Genomic DNA, 20,198 nt, shown 5'->3' on the forward strand with positions numbered 1-20,198 from the left:
AAGATGGACCACAAATGAATGACCTGCTCTCTTTGAAAAGCAGCAATCCTTGTTTACCTTGCCCCAGGGCACTTCTGGCCTCAGCATTTAGCACTGTATTCACAGAAGACTGTAACCTATTCAAGGGGTAGGGACAACAATTTAGCTATCTTTTCATCTTCCTGCTCTAAAACTGAGGTTGTCACAATCCAGGAGGAGACAAAAGTGGATTGGGGTGGCTGGGTGGCACAGCCAGTCAAGCATCTGAATCTTGGTTTCAGCTCAGGTGGTGAGATCGAGCCTTGCCTTGAGCTCCACACCGAGTCTGCTTAAGAGTCTCTCTCTCTCTCTATTCCTCTACCCCATGAGCTCATGCTTGCTCACGCTCTCTCTCTTTCCCTCAAATAAATAAATAAGTCTTTTTTTCTTTTTTTTTTTTTTAAAGGGGATTATTTTGAAGCTTGACTATCAGTGGATCTCAGGCAGAACAGACACCTTTCACTTTTCTAGCCTCATCGCAATTTAAATAGATAGTGTGAAAAAGTTCACTAAGTAAACCAACCTCCTAAGGTTTGCTTTCATGGGATGCAAAAATATAGATAGTTGTAGAAAATGAGTGAGGCCAGCATCATACTCATGTAAGCTGTGTTCAGAAGGACCCTACTCTTGGTTTAATACTCTGTTGTTGAGGTCTTGGAATTTGTAACAATTTTGAACAAGGAGCCAGTTCGCATTTTTATTTTGCACTAGGCTCTGCAAATTATATGGTTGATCTGAACAGTGAGAATCCACACTTGATTATGGCAGGGGCTTCTGAATTGCAAAGAGAAGACCTGGGTCTTATTTCTACATCTTTTGACTTCAACTGTTTTTTTTTTCTCCCAAGGCTTTTATCAGCAGCATATTCTCCAACTAAATAAGGGCAGCACAGTGATAGTGCTCTTAAACAAAACTATTGATGATGCTGTGAATGCACACAGTCATCTTCATTAATATAAACTATCAGTAAACAGCCAAGTAAGTTGTTTCTGGGGTCTACAGTCAATTCAACTTCATATTTGAGGGTCTACTGTAGGTCAGGCACTGTATTTGGCACTGGGGGTAGCAATAATGAAGCAATCACAATCTTTGGTTTCAATGGGCTTCTATTTTAGTTGGGAAAAATAAGTAATAAATATAAATGAGTAAGTCAATACAGGTTGAAAAATGACTGACTGCAGGAAAATAAAGCAGAAAAAAAGGCAGTGGATGTGTTTTAAATAAGATGGTCAGGGAAGAACTCAACAAGATGCTGCCATATGAGCCAAGCTCTGAAGGAAATAAAGGCACGGGTTGTGCATTCATGGGCTAAGAAACAGAAGGTACAAAGACTCTAGGGCAGGCGTACACCGTTGAAGGAATAGCAAGGGGGGGAAGGGCGGAAGGGAGGGGAGAAAGATGAAGGCATAGAGATAATAGGAGCCTGATTTTGTACCAACTTGCAGCCTGTGGCAAAAATTTTACTCTGAGCAGGAAGGTAAGTGATGGCAGGGTTTAGAGCCTGGAAGTGACAGGATGGGATGGAGTAGGACTATTTGGGCTGCTGTGTGGAGGAGCAAAAGGCAAGTGGGGTGGAACCAGAAGACCAGATGGGAGAGTATGGCAACCATGCAAGCAGAGGTGCTTGGACCAGATGACTGGCAGCAGAGGTGATGAGAAGTGGCAGGATTTGAAATTTACTTGGAAGACAGAGCTGATGGGACTTCCTGAAGGGTAACCACAAATAATAACAACTATGACAAAAATTTTAACAAGATCTTAGACCATATCCTTCAAACAGCCTAATTTCTGGCCAACTCAGCTACCAACATTAACTCAGTCCATCTTCATAGTAAACCTGGACAGGAATTATCAGCTTTTTGCAAATGAGCAAATAGGACTCAAAGGGCTTATGTAACCTGCTAAGGACACTAACTAGTAAGTAGAGCAGACATTGATCTCTTTAAATCCAACAAAACATTATCAGCACACAGTGCTGGGTGGACACCAGACTGCAGTTACCTCTGAAAAAAAAAAAAAATAAACAAACAAACAAAAGAGAGCAAGAAAAGTCTTATTTGGACTCTAAACTTTCCTCTCTGTTTACTGGCTGAACTTTCTCTGTTTACTGCTAATGGTGAGTTAACACTGGGGTACCATAATGAACTATGTGCTGGGAAAATGAGACATCTCCTACGTGGCACTAATTTAAGAGAAATGAGCTCATCTCATTCTTTGAAGAACTGTAACAACCGTGGGATTATGCCAGTAGGGTAGAACCTGAGCCAGAGAGATACCATACCCACTAAGGTGGTTTCAGACCAGCTACTTCCACTAAAAGCCCAGTGCTGCCCCTGGGGTTGTGAAGAATTGGGAGGCGGGAACTACATAAATGGCTCTAGAGTTGATGAGAGGCTTTGGCCCTGGGGCCTGAATGGACTGAAAGGTATTTGCCGTCCAAAAGAGGAGGCACAGGGAAGGGGGTGGGGAGCTGTCAGCTAGAAGTGAAGGATGGAAAAGGGGCTGGGAAGGAGCCTGGGAGACTGGCGGGGAGAGGCAGTTATAAAGTCGCTGGCTCATCTTTGCTAGTCTACCAGGGCCCTCATCAAAGCACAAGATGAACTCATGCACTTGTGGGAGGACCGCCAACACTTGTGTCTGACAACTAATTGAAAAGTAAGAGCTTGGTATGGGGAACAAGGAAGGAGACATGGGCTGCTTCCAAAAATAAATAAAGTGAGATGCTGTTCAGTTACCAATGTTGCACAACAATCTACCCCAGAACTTGGTGGTACAAAACAACAACTTTATTATGTATGTGAATTCCATGTGTTGGGAATTTTGACAGGGTACATGGCATAACTTACCTTTGTTCCATGACATCTGGGGTCTGACTGGGAAAATAAAAAGACCGGGGGGCAAAGTAACTTGAAATCTGTAGACTGAAATCATCTGGAACGATCTTCACTCACATATTTAATAGATGATTTATAGCTATTGGTAAGGACTTCATTTGGGATTACTGGCCAGAACACATGACCTGGGCTTCCTCACAGCGTAGCAGCAATGTCAGATTTCTTACATGGAAGCTCAAGATTCCAAAGATTCCCAAGTTTGAGTGTCCCAACAGAAAAGGTGGCAGCGGGGAGGTTGTTAATGACCCAGCCTCAAAACTCTTGTAGTCAATTTTCCTGCATTTTATTGGTTTTAAGCAAATTACAAGCCCACCTAGACCCAAGGGTAAAGGACAAAGGTCAAAGAATTTGTTTGCATGTTTAAAACCACCAGAGGAGCTTAAAATACCCTGGCATGTCTTATGCATTGGTCACAGATCTGGGAGAGGGGAGGGTGCTATGACCTGTAGGGGGTGTCGCTCTCCAGCAGGAAGTGCTGGCATCTGTTCTCTGCTCCTTTTCCTCTAGCCATCACTCCCAGTTACTTGTCCTCTGAAACCACATGGATTCACCCTACCCAACTTGGTACTCTGGGAGACATTACCGACCAAATGGTTCATCAGACTCCAGAAACTCTCTCTTAACTTGTCTTGCTCCTTTATGTTCTTTTATGTGTATTCCTCCTTGCCTTATCACAATGATTAGAATTCCAGATGACCTGAGTTTGAATCCTAGCTCCAGAAATATTTAGTCATTGGCACAGGTGGCATGACATCTCTGAGTCTCACTTTCTTTACCTACAAAGCGGGAGTTTTGTAACGATTAAAAGGGATGACACTTGGCAGATCAAAAATACTCAAGAATTGTAAAATGACCTAGGCTTAAACTGCCCAACATACTTCTCTTTTTTCTTTACAACTTTCCTACTCCTTATACTTGATTCATAGTCTGTACCCCAACGGACCACATTCACATCCTCACCCCTACATCTACTAGGTATGTAGCCTTGGGGTGTCCCTTTATCCCCTCGAACCTCAGTCTGTCATCTGTGTACACTGGAGCATAAAAAAGGGCTCCAGGGTATTTCTGTATATAAAGTGAAATTATCACATAAAGCAGCACCACCAGACCAGGCTCTTGTGAAGGTTAATTCCATTTCCTGTCCCTCTTCGCCCCCACTGCACCCCCATTTTTCGGCTTTGGTACTACTTTGCCTCACTGAAGTGGATAGAGCTCAGTCTACTTAAAGATTCAGAACTTACTTTCCAACTCCATCTCCTGAGGCTCTTTCACCAATAATCATTCTCAATTTCCCAGGCTCCCACTATGAAAATTCAAATACCTGAGGCTTTTGTGAGGGGAGGTCGCTTAGAGATAAAATGATCTATGGATCCCTGCGAAGAAAATCGACAGGACTGCCCATATCACAGTGGGCTGCCTTGCCTGGAGGCCTGGGTAAATACCTTAACCAGGCCTGACTCCAGCCCCCTGGTGGGGAGGCTGACACCCGCGGGCTAAAGGGAAAATCCCTCTTGCTGGATGACTGTTACTCAACTCTCAGCCTTTGTACTGAAGGAGCAAGAAGGGCAATGTTGCCAAAGCCCAGGGTTTTCTCATTCAGGACTAAACAGAGCATAGCGTGACAGCAGCTGCCGGGGTGTGACTTCCTCCCAAGGGAAGACAAGCCTTAAAAAATTCTGCCCCCAAATGGGGTAAGACTTAAGTGATCCCAGCCAACTTTGTAGTGTTTTGCTCAAATACCCATCATAGCCACAAACATGGTCTCTGGCAGCCCAGCAGAAATCATTCTCCCAAGTAACTGTCAGTTTTCCTTCCTCTTCTTCTTCTTCTTTGTTTTTTTTTTTTTTTTAATGAAAGAAGTTATATTCAGTGAAAAGAATCTGAATGTTTACATTCCTTAGACCAAAAGGGGAGACCCAACTCTTAAGAAAAGGCTGACAAGAAAGTTAAATGGGCATCCTCTTTCCTGCTTTTTCTTCTACTGTCCTTTAGGGAACACCATGGGGTTGAAGGTGTCACCTTTTTTTCCCCCACATTACCCCTTGTCTGCATCACTTCATCAGTTTATGCCTTCAACAAGCATTTAATGAACATCTATTCTGTGCCTGGCTATGTACCTCGGGTCACATAAAAATGAATTAAACAAGATCCAGACTTCAAGATGCCCCATGCGTGCTTTGGCAGGAGATAATGGGATGGCCAGATACATGAGAACAAGCAAATATCATCAGTTATTCGAGTGCTGTGGTAGGGCTCGAGAGCACAGCCACACGGGAGCACCGAAAATTTCTGGTGATGAGTGAGCAATGGACGAGTGGGTGTTTGCTCCATGGAAAGGAGCAAGAGAGTGTTTCAGCAAAGGGCAGCATGCACAAAGGCATGATGCAACAGGACCCTCTGCAGAACCACAGGTCATTAGGTGCACAAAGGACTTAAACGAAAATGTAGCTGAACTCATAGGAGGCTGGAACTTGCTACGCTACAGAATCTGGGCTTTTCTCCAATCCTCAAGAGAGCTGCTCTTCCAAATTAGAGCACCTGGCAGGCAACTTGCTGACAGCCACACGTAGGGACATTTACCTGGTGTTTCCTCAGTTTCCCCCATCTGCAAAACATAAAATCATTGATTCTCCAAATCTCTGCATGCCAGGATGAGCTATACAGAGACCATTATGTGGCTTCCAACTTTCATCTGCTTTATTGGTTCAAGAGTGAAAACATTCATTTATTTTTATGGGACACATGGGCTTGGGGTTTTTTTTTATTATTAAAAATAAAATTCTTGAGGAAAATTCAAAACTTTGGTTTCACAGCTTCCTACAATATTCAGTTTGGATTCCATGTCTCTCAGGCAAAGCCAAGAGGAGCTGGTCTATGATGAATGACAATGAACCACATGGGTTTCTTTAAAAAAAAAAAAAAAAAGAATGTGTGCATTACTTCCCCTACACCTTCCCTACATGCTCCCCACAAAAAAAGACATGTGATAATTTCACTTTCTTACTGGTCAAGGAGCTGACATCCAAGTAATGAGTTGGCCAGTGGTGGAATAAAAAAGACTTAGAGCTGGTTGTTTCAATCTGTGGCCACCTAGGATGTCCAATATAACAAATGAGAAAATACTGCTTAAAAAGAGAAGGGAAGCAATGTCTCACCCCTCTTTTTCTTTTTCACGTATAGTTGACATACAATGTTACATTAGTTTCAGGTGTACAACATAGTTATTCAAAAACTTCCCACTCTGCTCTGTGCTGACCACAAGCATAGTTCCCATCTGTCACCATGCATTTCTATTAAAACATCACTGACTTTATTCCTCTCTCACTCCTCCTTAATTGTTCCTACTTTTCAATCAAGGGATCCCAAAGTGAGACCTGATGTTTTCATGCTAAGGTAGACCTGTGTCTGAGTTACTCCTATGCGGAGGGTGAGGAGTTGGAGTGGGAGTATGGACGCTGTAGTGATGTCAGCCCAAAGTGGTAGAAGAAGACTGAGCTTTGGAAAGTGAGCTTGACTGAGCAGTTAGGTAACATAGGGCAGTGAGTCTTAAACCAGGGTTCAGAAAGAACTTGCATCAGGACCGCCCACACTGCTTACTTAGCATGGATGTTCCCTTGACTCCAGCTCAGAGTTACTGAGTAGAATCTCTGGGAGTGAACTAGAAGAACCTCCATTTTTGACAGAGTCCAGGTGAAGTTGAACAATTATCAAGAAAGGGAGTAAATGTTCTGGCTCTGGGATCAGACAAAGAGCATTCCAATGCACACACCATTGCTACTCACTAGCATGTCCCCTGGGAGGCCTCAACTGTCCTATATTTTCAAGTTAATGGTTGTACCTACCTGTATCAGTAGGATTTGGTCAGTTGCAATAAACAGAATTCCCAACAGTGTCATCAATAATAAAAGCATCTGATTCTCTCATAGAACCAGAAGTCTGGAGAGAGTAATCCCAGGGTGGTACGGTTCTACAGCTTTACACTCCTGCTGGCCCTTCCTCCAAAGCGGCAAGATGGCAACAAAAACACAGCCCCTCAAGCTTCCACACTAAGGTCACGTGTCATTGATCTGAACACAGCCACTTTCCTGGACAAAGGGTTGAAGAAATGGGTCCCAAGAAAATGGAAACTTAGGTCCATGATAAGCTTCCTGGGGGCCTTCTGAAAAGGATTATTTTTTCTGAGACTTGGACATCTCCACTACCTGAATAAGTTGGCTCAGTGAGTAAGGAAGAAGTAGCCAGGCATGACTGAAACGGGTGTGTTTTTCCTCTTAGTCAAGAACCATGCAGCAAGCTTTGTGTTTTGGTGGTTTGTTGGTTGGTTTGTTTGTTTTTTAATGTCCCTTTGTGTAACTCAGTTGTAGCCGTTAAACAGTTCCTTATGTCCTACTCTAGAATCTTGACTTCTTGTTCTATTTATATTGTATTATATGTGTTGTCATTACTCAGATGGTTTGAGCATGGATAAAATAGGTAAACACACACAAAAAACCCCTCAACAACATGGAGAATTCAGGAATAAGAGTATGTTTGTTCTGCTGTAATTCCATGAGGCAACCTCCCTTACCTTCAATTAGCAGCTGGTGGCTGAAGAGTTTCCTGGATGGGCCTGACAAGAATGAACATCAAAACAATACAGACTCAAGGCCTCAGCCTATTCCATCTCCACATAGGAATGGGTTTAGAGCCAGGGCAGGAAATAGGAGGAGATCAAGGTATTGGCGTAGTGGACCCACTGGAGAGGGAACTGTGAGCAACTCTCTCGGGGAGCCAAAGGCTATCCCTATGAAATAAACAGTCTAGACTGTCTTCCAATAGATGCGAGACATTCCTCCTCCAAGTGCAGGCCAACAAAGCAGCCCGCCCCTCTGCCGTGGCTTCCCAGCTGCTGCCACCGTGGAGTTGTCAGGAAATTTGTGATAATTCTTTTTATTGATTGTCTCTATTGATTTTGTCTATGGTGAAAATAAACTGCAGACACATTAAGTAGCTATTATAGGCAAATTGTCTCTTAATGAATTGTATTAACAGACAGGATTTTACATTTAACCCTAACTGGGACTTTGACTTTCTAGTCACTGAATGATGGTAGAAAGATTAGATTCTACTGTAGAACCCAAGGCGACATGTGACTGTGGTGATTTTCCTGGATACTACTGAGAAGAGATAAAACCTGCTCAAATGAAAGTACAAATACTATCTCATTAGGAGATAGAATACATCATTGAACAAGTCATGTAAGAATCAGCCCTATGACTCCAAAGCATGCAATTTTAGCCATTTTTCTAAATTTAAGTATTTTCCAGCTGGTTTCTATAGTTCAAAACTTCAGCAAAAAAACAAAACTTTAGATGAACCCCCATCTTATCCCACACCTTGAAAGTAGGCTGCTGCTTTTAAAAGGCTGGAAGAAAGCAAGACTTTGTGCCTTGTCAAAGAGTGTCTTTCTTCCTCCTTCATGTGCTTGTTTTTGTTTTCTCAAAAAAATAAAAATAAAAACACTGTACATGTGTGTATGCGTGCATGCCTGCATTTTGGCAAAACTGTACTCAAGAATGTTTGGAAGCTTAAATCTAATATGCTAAGTGTTAGCCAGCGGCAAAAATTTCCAACTGTGTTATCGGATCCCAAAAAGAGGACTTGAATTGGAAGTGTCGCTTTGTGGTAGTGCTAGCAGATACTCAAAGGATACTCTATTACCAGAAGCAAGACTTTGACTATTATTTTATAATGTAATGGGCAAAAATCACAGTAAAAATGCTATCTCTGATGGGAAAATGCTTCTTTGCCAGACTCTTAAAAATTGCAATTTCAACAATTCGGCAAAAAAAAAAAAAAGACTATATTTTTGACACAAATGAATTATGACTACAGGCAATGAATACAGAGGCCAATGTCCCAATTGTACTTGAGCTTTGGTTTTGAGAGGAACAATCATTTAGGGATGGTCAGATGATAAAACTTCACTTTCCTTACACAATCTACGGGAAATAGAGTAGCTCTTCCAGTCTTTGCCAGCTAACACTCCAGAGTCCTTTTGGTGCAGATTCAAATGAGGGTTTCTCTCCAACTCAATAGAACCTAGGTCGCTGCTTAGATCCTATGCACTGAACCCTGACTGTAGGTCAAGCTTTAAGCTTACAGCTTTGGTCCTTCTGCTCTTCTGTCAGCAGAAGCTCTATTCCAAGTGTGTTTTGCCTTTTGGTTACAAGATGATTGCCTCTAGCAATAGGTGTTCATATACCTCCTGCTTCACACTTAGCAGGGGAAAGAAGGAAAAAAGGAAAGAATGCTCTCTCCCAACATGGGATACATATCTTTCCTGTTTGTATGACTGGTCAACTCCATCTTGCGCCCTCTTCTAAACAAATGAACATGCCGGGGAAAGGCCATGGACTCTTTGATTTACACAGTCTGGACATTTCTCTGGAGCTGAAGATAATGTGGACCCCTAGACTAACCTGGGGCTCTGTTCAGAAATGAGGAAGTGGATGTTAAGTGGGTAACCAAAGATGTTCACTAGACAATCTTATTTAGTGCATATTATGATCCAATGCCTTAAGGACGACTTTGATTCACAAGGCGCAGAGTTAGTAACAAATATGCCCAAGCTTATTATGCAGCTGACACAAGGTGAAGTATGGGTTGGAACTCGAGCATATTAAATGGTGAAAGCCCTTAACCTCATTACTCTACTGCCTCCCTTTTGTTGGAATATTATAGGGCTGTGATCCCAAAGCTTTCCTATACAAATGCTTATTATCTGTGTCACAAAGAAATAGCATTTTCTAGTAGTCATATGGGTAGCAAAGAAATATAAGCAAACAGGATGTCGGCAATCAATTCAGTTATTTATTACTGCTTTTGCTTATCTATTGCGATACCTCAAAACTTAATGTTTGTTATAGTAAGGGATAATTTTCAGAATATGGTTAAATCATAACTCTCATACAGATATAAAATGAGCATTGTTTAAGATTTTATTTAAGTCAATGTTAATCAATTGAATTTAAATGAAAAATGGAAAAAAATTCAAAAATTTAAAAGATTTAAGTCATGAATTAAATGAGGGAAACAGGTAAATGTTATACTGATTCAAAGGAGAAGACAAAGAAACATAAGTCTATATGGGGTAAAGGAATGTTTAAATCATGATGAAAATGGACATAACATTAATTTTTGGGGGGAAGGGCAGCTGGTCCATCCACTGGGCAGAACTCATTTGCATGTCTATAGATAAGAATTATGCTGGATTGAGATCAGTTGTCAACAAGTTACAGAGTTCTGAAATAGCTCCCATGGAATCAGAATGTGATAACTTGAAAGAGTATACCCACCCAATGTCATTTTTCACTATAGCACATTTTTTTTTCTATATACTACTAATACTTAGTTTCTCATAACTTAATAATCTGAATGGGACTCAGCGAGGCAGGTGGCTCTGCTGGCTTCTCCTGAGACCATTCCTGTGGCCGCAGCCATATGAAGGCTTGACTGAAGCTGGAGAACCCAGCCAGTTGGTGCTTGTTCTAAAATTTGTACCTATAGGATTTTAATTTATGCTGATAACTGAGTCATGACACAGAAAGGTTAATACCATTGAAAGAAGATTTTTACTACTTACATTTCACCTGAGAAGGGGGCATGCCACACCATGCAGGGCTCCATGGGGAAGGACCAGGTTTTGGTTAGAAAGCAAAAGCAGGAGCAAGAAGAAAGCCTGTGCCAAGGCTTTTATTGGGATTTAGGCTCGGCAAATTTGAGTAATTTCGACAGGCTCTGGGGACTGGGGGCTGTCCCTAGCTATCTGATAGCTGCCCTTGTAGTGATTTAGGACAGGGAAAATACAGGCTTGGAGTGTGAGAATGAGATAAGCAGGTAGGTGGGGGCTTGGCATTGAATCAAGCGGTCTACAAGGGAAAGGCATGCTCCATGCAAGCTGACCACCACCTCTAGGAATTCGGTGGCCATGGAAGGGCCAGTGTCTCACCAGCTCTGAAACCCCTAAGATGTCAAATCATTACAAGATACAAAAAATTTAAAAAACAAAAACAAAAAACACCCATGACTGATAGTGCTGCTATCCGCTGAGATTCCCCAGTTCTACACACATAGCCTCTCATTCTCCAGCAGGCTCAACGGGGCTTCTCCATATGGCAGTTCGTTCCAAGAGGCAATGCAGAAACTTGTAGTATCTCTGGAAACCAAGATTCAGAAATGACATGATGTCACTTCCACTGCATTCAATAATAGGTCAGAACAAGACACAAGGATAGCCCAGGCTCAAGAGCTAGGAAGAAGAGTCCACTTTTTAGCAGGAGCCACAAAGAATTGGCAGCTATACTTAATCTATCCAAGGAAACCTATCATATCACTCACTGAATTATATTAAAATTGCCTGTTGATATGGCCAACTCATACAACGAACAATACGTTTTTATGGGCATACCATACTTTATCTTTGCATCCAAGAGCCTGAGATAAAATAAACACCACTTGTCCAAAGCTAATAGGTGGGGAGATCATTCAGATAAACAGAATTAAAAGAGCAAAGACAGAGAAGCAAGAAAATACAACTATATACTTTTAAGTCTTCCAATTTAATATATGATAGATGGTAGAAAAAAAGAAGTTATAAGAACCTTTCATTCAAGACAAAGGAGGTGGACTTAGTTTTGGGGAAACAGGATGCCATGGAAGGTTGCCGAGTGAGAAAATAACTACCACTATTTCCCTAATTTTGCTTAAATTAACTGATGGTTCTGCTGAAGGACCAGTTTAACTAATTATTTGCCATAACAAAGAAAAATTCTAAAGGACACACAGGGGCCAGTTTATCATGCAAGGGAGTCAGTCAGTTGTCTGATGCATTAACCTCTTGGCACATCAGCACTGTTACAGAATGGCCAGAGTCAAGTTGGTCATTCAGTCATCCATTTGTTTGGGTTGATTTCTTTAGCGCCTATTACAAAAAGGTGAGAACTACAGATCTCTCATACCCTCAGGAGCAACACATTACAATGAAAATAAGTCTCTGACCGAAGTCTGCCTCTCCAACAAGCACCATTTAACACGCAAGCATAAAGAGGTCTTGGAATCTGCTCTTGCAAGCTCAGAAAACTATCAACTCCAACCTTCAGACTCCTTGACAGGTAGTTTGCTTAAAGGTTATACTTGAGACAAAGGTCACAGTGTTCTAACAGTAGATCTTAGCTAACCTGAGTCAAATCAAGCCACATGATCCCTCCATGTGATGGCCAAATCCAGGGCTGAACAAGAATCCGAGGTCTAAGGTACCACCGAAAAGAGTACTGGGCTCTGAGCTTACCATATTCTTATGTCTCTTATACACACAGGCAGAGATACTCTACATTATTTCTAGACAACTCATACATTTTATATATACTACTCCTTTCATAGATACATATACATGCATTTCTTTTATTTATGGTATTTGACAAATGCTCTAGCCCACATTTATAGCTTTATCGGGACATAATTCAATTGTAAGTATATAGTTAGATCATCTAGTACAGATTCAAACAAGATCCTTGAAGTATGAGTTATCTACTGCTGTATAATAGATCACCCCAAAACTTGATGGTTTCACAGACATTTATTAGCTCCTAGTTTTGGTGTGTCAGGACTCCAGACACAATTCAGTGGGGTGCTCTGCTTCAGGTCCTCTCATATGCTGCAATCCAGGTGTTGGCTGGGTCCCTATTCACATCAAAGGTCAACTCAGGAAGGAACAGCTAGTTTCCCTAGCTCAAGCAGATGCTGGTTGGCAGGATTCCTTTCTCTGTGGGTTCTTAGACTGAGCGTCTCAGATTCTCTATGTCTGGGGGCCACCCTTACTTCTTTGCCATGTACACCTCTCCCAAATGGCAATGGCTTCATCAGCGCCAGCAAGCCTAGAAGAAAGACAGAGAATGCCAGGGAAATGGAAGTCACAATCTTTGCTAAGCTAATCTCAGAGTGACATCTCATCCCCTTCACTGCTTTCTCTTTGTTCAAGCAAGCTGTTTGGTCCAGCCCACATTTAAGGGGAGGAGGTTGTATAAAGGGAAAAATACTGGGAAGCTGCCTACCACACCCTGTGTTAACTTCCTGGAGACTCTTGATTAGAATTTTTTAGATGTTAACCAACCACCTCTGGTTAGGTAGTTTCAGTTAGTAACTAGTCCAACTTGAGGTACAGAAGGAAATTAACACAAGTATTTATCAACTTGAAGTCCATTTTGAAATATTTTAAAGTCGATTATAGACAATATAAAAGCACTGCCACCTTCGTTACTTGGCACAAACCAGATTTTTACCAGATTTTATTGAAAATCATTTTATTTCTCAGTATAAGTTCCCTATGATCACTGACTTTTTTGTTAAGTGTTTCAGTTTTAGAGGATTGGAACAGGACTTACGTTTGTCTGGCAGAAAGGCAGGGCAGGTTAAGGTGCAGAAATAATGGGCCCTAGCCCTAGAAAATTGTTTTTTTGTTTTGTTTTACTGTAAAAGGTTCACATCAGTAACGAGATACAGCACAAAGTTACCATGTATTTACTGAGGTTACCAAAGTTGTATCTGGAAAAAACCTGTTGTTAATGAAATCATTCTTTCCAAGAAAAACGCAGAAATATGTTTGTCTATCTTGAATAGAGAGGGGAAAAACAAACAAACAAAAAACCCAGCAGGATTCTTTCTTTCTTTTTTTTTAGTTTATTTATTTATTTATTTATTTTTGGACAGAGAGAAAGATCACAGGTAGGCAGAGAGGCAGGCAGAGAGGGAGGGGCCAGCAGGCTCCTTGCTGAGCAGAGAGCCAGATGCAGGACTCTATCCCAGGACCCTGAAATCATGACCTGAGCGAAAGGCAGAGGCTTAAACCACTGAGCCACCCAGGTCCCCCAGCAGGATTATTTCTGCTGAAGATGATCTATTCCTTCTTGGGTATTGAAAAATACAAACTGTATATTTTGACAAGAAAGAAAATATCCTTATTCAGAATGTAATTTTTAATACCTGACATAGAATCGAAAATTCTGTTATATGACTTGGTTAAAGCAACAAAATTTTTTTCTGCAGACCAGCTTTCAGACAAACTGCTTACCAGCCTGTACTGTGAAGGGTAGTAAAAGAGAAGATAATGAACTCCCAGCCTTGCACCAGATGAGGTTTCTTGGAAACACAGGACATGTTGTTATCCATTGCTTTATTCAAATATGACTTGGATAGAAAATCATTCTTGGGGTGCACAAACCACAGAAGGCTTTTGGATGCAACACAACCTCCCAAAATTAAATGATTCCAATCTTGCAACGTTTCAATTGGATTCATGTCTAATAAAAGCCATTTTTCTTCAGTTTGGTAATTGCAAGGGCAAATCAACAGTGGGCAGAGCACAAATTTTTAAATGGTGTCAATCAGGCAGCCAAACCTATAAAAGGTCACATTATTCAGGCAACATATAGCTCACTCAGTGTTGCTGGTAAAATATTTTATTCTAACAACAATAACAAACTTGTAAAGTGGCTCAAATGAAAAGCAAAAGAAATCATTCCCATCAGCTTTTGGAAGGAGAGCAGTACTGCCATATAACAGCAGTAAGATGAAGGTTCCTATTGTTTTTGATATAATTGATAGCATCTTGATTCATGTCAGATTGGCTTTTAAATAAAATTCATGTCAGTCTATCACATAAAAACACACATTTTCTTCTGATAACCTCATGAAGTCAAGGCAGTCTCTGGGCTTAAAGCTTGTTCTGATGAGAAACAAGATCTTTATGTGGCTCTTCATTTTGTGATATAAATAACTAGAGTCCCAGATAAGAAAATTATATTTACAGCCTCACTTTATTATTTTAAAATTGTTGTTTTCCTCCTTAAACGAGTCAGCTGACTCTGCATTGCTGGAAATCCCTGCACATTTTATCATGCCTGGGTCAGCAATATATTCTTGGCTTCAGAAACACTGATGTTGACAACTGAACATCTGGCCTTCCCTTTCTATTACCTTCCCATCCCACTCCCCACTCTTTCTCCCCCAAATAATCAGCATTCCCTCCTTTGCCTCCCTGGCTTACATAGCATTTAAAACTTGAATTTGGTCTGTATTGTATTTATCTGTTTCTGGAGCCATTTGAATACTATTTCCAGTTCTGAAAATCTCCCAGCAGTGCCGTTTCCTGTTACTCCTTTTTATAAACCACTAAAAAGCAAGGGCAATGGTTATTCTGATGGGCTGAATCATCTGGTCACTAGTACAAGGAATTATATCCTTGTCCAAGGTCAGAATCCTTCTTCTTCTTTTTTTTTTTTTTTTTTTTGCTGCCTATCATGGATGTTCTTTAAGTAGACCTAATGTAATTTCTCCCATGGTGATGTTCTAACCCTGAAGTTCTTGGAACTCCAGAAATGAGTACAAAATACAATGTGTATATGAGATATATGTTCCCTTCTTCTTGCCTTTAATCGGTTTCTCAAAATGAACTATAAACCTAAGATTTTAAGAACTACATTTCTAAACCAAGAGGATTAGTCACTTACTGAAGGAAGCATCCAGACACCCTTCTTGGACTACTGATGGTTTTGTGGGTGTGAGGGACTCTGCTCAGTAGAGAATTGCTAAGTAAAGCATACAGAGCAGGTAGATTGAGTGATCTCACAGCGTTGCCAATGCATCTGACACATGCAGCACATACAGGAGTGCAGAACCTAACCACGGTGACCTGAATTCCATTTGGATCCCCCACATCCTAGTTTTTTTAAAAACAGAACATTCTTTTCTTTATTATAATGTAAGATTCTTTGATAATTCTTGCCTGTCCAGTTGAAGATGTCTTGAAGAGCTAGACTTAAGTTGTATATTTTTTTTCTCTCTAGCAATACATTTTGCCACGGTTGTTGAAAAATAGCACACACTTTCTGAGGTCTTCATAGGAAGTGGTATTTAAATGGTTTAAGAAGAGGACTTTCTGTGGACTTTCCTAGAGTCACTGAGATGTGACTAGAACCCAGAAGAATCTGTTTCTGCTCCACTATTTCAGAATGGGCTGAGAAGAGAAATGATGACTTTCTAAGTGGCAGAGAGCTTCAACTTTTAAGAGATGCTGTAGATTTTTTACCAAATGAGGACACATGTCTTGGACCCAGCATTCCCAGGTGGTTTCCAGCTTCTAAAATTTATCTCAATGTGTTTTAAGTGTTTGGTATAAATTTTATGAGACTTCACATTTCCATGCAATGTGTTAAGACTTAGATTAAGACCAAACTTACACAACTTTTTCTCACTTATGAGCAATTAAATGATATGATAAGAAAAAAATAGCTTTATTTACAGCATCAAAGAAAAAGATTGGCAATGTGATAACTCTTACTTCAAAAATATAATCTTTAAAAACATTTTAAAACTAACTTTTAAAACAAACTGACTTTTTTCAAAGCAAGATCCTTAGAACTACTTGGTGAGTATGCATTGAATATTTTACTTTTTCCTGTGATACAGCAAGAAGTTCATCCAAATCGAACCATGCCTCCACCACATAAATCATCGAAAAGATCTGGTAACTTTCCATGTGATTCAGTTAAATCCTTTAAATCCCACAGGAGAATTTACTTGCTTTTGGCATATTTCACCATATTAGGAGGAAAACCAGTCTCCAGGGACATGGTGGTTAATGAGAATGGGCCAAGAGCAGATGTCCTAAACTCAGCTTTGTTAGCTTATGCATTTTCAGATGGTGTTTCTCTTGGTAGAGAGTTCCTGAAGAAGTTTCCTTACTGGGTTCACAAAACCCCCTAGGCTCCCCACAATGCCTTTAAAAGGATAGAACCCTTCCTCTCATAATTAAAGACAAGATAAATGCAGAGGAAAGTTAACATGTTGAAATAAATTCATTGGCACTGAGCTGAAAACCCAACTGTACCTAATATCAAGACTTTATGGGCTTGAAGGCAGCGGAAACAAATGAAGTGAAATGAGGAAGAGAAGTGAGTAGGACACTTGCAGGGAAGTCGAGGGGCCTTGGGAGGCAAACCAAGTCTTCCCACTCACACTTTTGCCTAGTCGCCATATATTTGTGCATTCTCAGAGCTGAGATGGAAAGCCACCTTCTGGCAGTGGTTGGTATTTTATGGTAGTGCAAAACCTAAACTGAATTTGAAGCTAGAAGCTTTTCTCATCCTCTATTTCTTTGAGTTTCCTTATGTAAACAAGACTCCACAATGCCCAGGGGAGAGGTGGCATGGGCCCCAAGAAGACTACAGTGTGTTCAGCAGTGTTAAGACCTTCAGGCACATTCTGTTAAGAAACCATTCCTTCACATCAATGGAAATGGAAGGAAGGAGGCAAAATCACGGACTAGATGCTATCAGTTATAAACTGTATTGATGCCACAATGAAAAAAAGCATCTCCTCTGAAACACTTCACCATACACAATTCTGTAAATAACTAAATGATATAAATATTTCTGTTTCATGAATTTGAGGGTAAAATTCAAAATTCTTATTGGGGCTCTCTGCTGAAGGTCAAGACAAAGTCTAGTTCCTCCCATGATCAGTTGATCACTGGTCATCCCTACCCTAGCAGAGTTTGAAACATCACTACTTCCAAACTGGAGGAGGGAGGACATAGGGTAAAGAAGGAAATAAAAAGTGTTCAGAGTGTGGTCGCTCACTCTGCCTTCATCAGTAATCTTAGCAGCTCCTGATAAACTCTCCCACATTTTTTGTGCCCGTTCCTGACACAGAAAATTTCCCAGAGCAGAGCTACACAATTTATAGAATTTCTACCTATATACTTTCTTTAAAACTCCATAGTTCAGCTAGCAGAGAGAAGGAAGAAAAAGACCATTCAGTCTAACCTGAAAGGAGTGTATTATGGATCACTGAGGGGTTCCTTGGCCTTCCTAAGACCCACCTGGGGCTCATTCTTTCTTAAGTCAAAAAACAGACTATATCTTAAAGTCTGTATGCAAAGTATCAAGTTAGATATGAGGTGCTTCTGGCTGAAGAGGAGAGAAAAGATAAAACAGTGGTATGAGAGTAGATACCAAGGCATGCCAAAGTGTATATTGTCACCTTGTCAACTGAATTCAGGTCAACGAAATATTCAAAGCCTGCAGCTGTGACCTGAGCCCATGGCTCCAAACATGGACAGAATGGCTCCTTCCAAAGTCAGCACTTAAACTAGTCACCCCCACCACAAACCAAGCCCCAGATGTTGCAAGAACTGGATTAATCTAAGGTCTTTCTGGCCTCCCACTGAACATACATATTTAAATTCTGGGACTCCAAGCCAAAATTCCCCAGTGAACCACCTTATCCTTCGTTAATTGGAAAAATAAACAGTTCTGTAGTAATGGAGAAGGGCCCTTTTCACAGAAATACCTTTGATGCTAAGGCTGCTTTAAGGATACATGTCCCCATGCCTCTTATGAATTTTAACACCAAACTCAAGGCCCCATAACACAAGAGGGCAACCAACAGTCAAGAACAGAAGCGTTTTCTATAGAGGCAATGGATAGGTCATTACAATCATTCAGACTCCAATTGAGGGGAACAAAATCAAGGCAGACTAGGGCATTGGGGAATAACAGCTGGTGCATTCAACCCAAAAGGCAGAGCTTAACAGTTATGGTGTGACTACTACACACACACCCCAGGCTATTGCTTCTCCTCTCTTGAGGTGGCAACAGCCTATGACATTTTAGCTACTGATATTGATCCTATGAAGGAGACCATGTTATGTTATTGTCAACCTACTACTTTTGCATTTGCTTTATATATTGCCATCATGGGTGGGAGGAAATAAGAATTTATCAATATTTCCTCTATGTTTACTTTGGTGAGAGGGGGAAGAAGCTAGTATGTGCTTATATATACCTGTTTTCGGTTGCCTGGTTTTTGACAACCTAGCTGAATGTTACTTTCTCCTCTGTGCAGAATTATTTTCAAGAAGGTGAAGAACATATATCCTCATGGTAAAAAGAACCATCTTATGTGCAGCAAAATAAGAAATGTGGTTATATAGAACTGACACCTGGATGGACCAGCTCATCTTGGGCCCACACCAACAAATTGAAAATGGATAGTCAGGCCTGCTGGTTAAAAGCATGTGTGTTTAAGTTAGATGGGCTTGGGTTCAAATTCTAACTTTGTACTCACAAGCCTCAAATCAGTGGTTCAACTTCTTAGAAACTAAAAAAGACTTGCCTATTTTAGCAATTTTCAAGGTTTTTTTAGTTCCAGGACTTCTTTACATTCTTAAGAGTTCTTGAGGACCCGAAAGAGCTTTAGTTTATGTAGGTTATAGCTAGCAATATTTCCCATATTAGAAACTGACCCTGAGAAAATGTTTAAATCTTAGTTACCTAACTGTAAAATAATAATAATTACATGTTAGCATAAGTAACATAGTTTTATGAAAAACTACTAGATTTTCCAAAACCAAAAAATAAAGAGAGAAAATAGTGGCATTGTTTTACACATTTGCAAATTTAATGTCAGGTTCAATAAAGATAGATTCTCTCTGCTTCTGTATTCAGTGCATTGAGATATGTTGTTTCTGTTGAAGTCTTCAAGACTTCATTTTCTTTTTTTAAGATTTTATTTATTTGACAGAGAGAGAGAGAGAGAGAGAGAGCGCACAAGTAGACAGAGAGCCAGGCAGAGAGAGAGGGGGAAAGCAGGCTCCCTGCTGAGCAGAGAGCCCTATGCAGGGCTTGATCCTAGGACCCTGAGATCATGACCTGAGCCAAAGACAGAGGCTTAACCCACTGAGCCAACTAGGTGCCCCAAGACTTCATTTTCAAGAAGAACCTGACTGACCTCTTTCATAGGGCCACATTTCCAACCACCAATGACTCCTAAAGCAATAGTTAGCCAACAAGTCAATCTCATACAAAAAGATTTTCTCTTGTTTGTCCTCTGTGTCCAGGACCAAGTAGTTATGCAAGAGAATTTTATCACCTAGGCCTGCTTTACAATTTAACAACACCAACATTTGGAGAAGGGAAAGAACAAGTACTAGACAGTCTGCAACCACACGGAACCCTATTGTGTGGGCCAAGGTGCTCTGCTGAGCATCTGGTCATGAGATATTAATAGCCATTGCAAGAGAATAAGTTAGGAAAGCTCAGGGTTAAACCAAAGTCAACAGGTTTCTTTTATTGCAGAGCTTTTCAAATCGGGAAGAGAGTACATTGTGTTTCCCAAATTTGTTTAAGAATAAGATTCATTTTCACCAAGGTAACTATCAGTTTAGTTTGAAGAACATGTTTTGGAAAC

General features: G+C 40.7%; 1 long non-coding RNA gene across 4 annotated transcripts in view; it reads right to left on the reverse strand.

Moving 5' to 3' along the window:
* The window catches only part of LOC309844677, a 188,906-nt gene that overhangs the window by 10,692 nt on the left and 158,016 nt on the right, over positions 1-20,198 (reverse strand). For 3 of the 4 annotated variants that reach the window (XR_014300813.1, XR_014300814.1, XR_014300815.1), the window contains one exon: positions 12,521-12,826. The exons of the other annotated variant lie outside the window; for it this stretch is intronic. This is a non-coding gene — a long non-coding RNA (uncharacterized lncRNA). Of the gene's footprint in view, positions 1-12,520; positions 12,827-20,198 lie in introns of those variants that run through there. 4 annotated transcript variants of the gene reach the window in all.

Source organism: Mustela nivalis, assembly GCF_964662115.1.
Source record: "Mustela nivalis genome assembly, chromosome: 12".
In the NCBI taxonomy this organism is placed as follows: Eukaryota; Metazoa; Chordata; class Mammalia; order Carnivora; family Mustelidae; genus Mustela; species Mustela nivalis.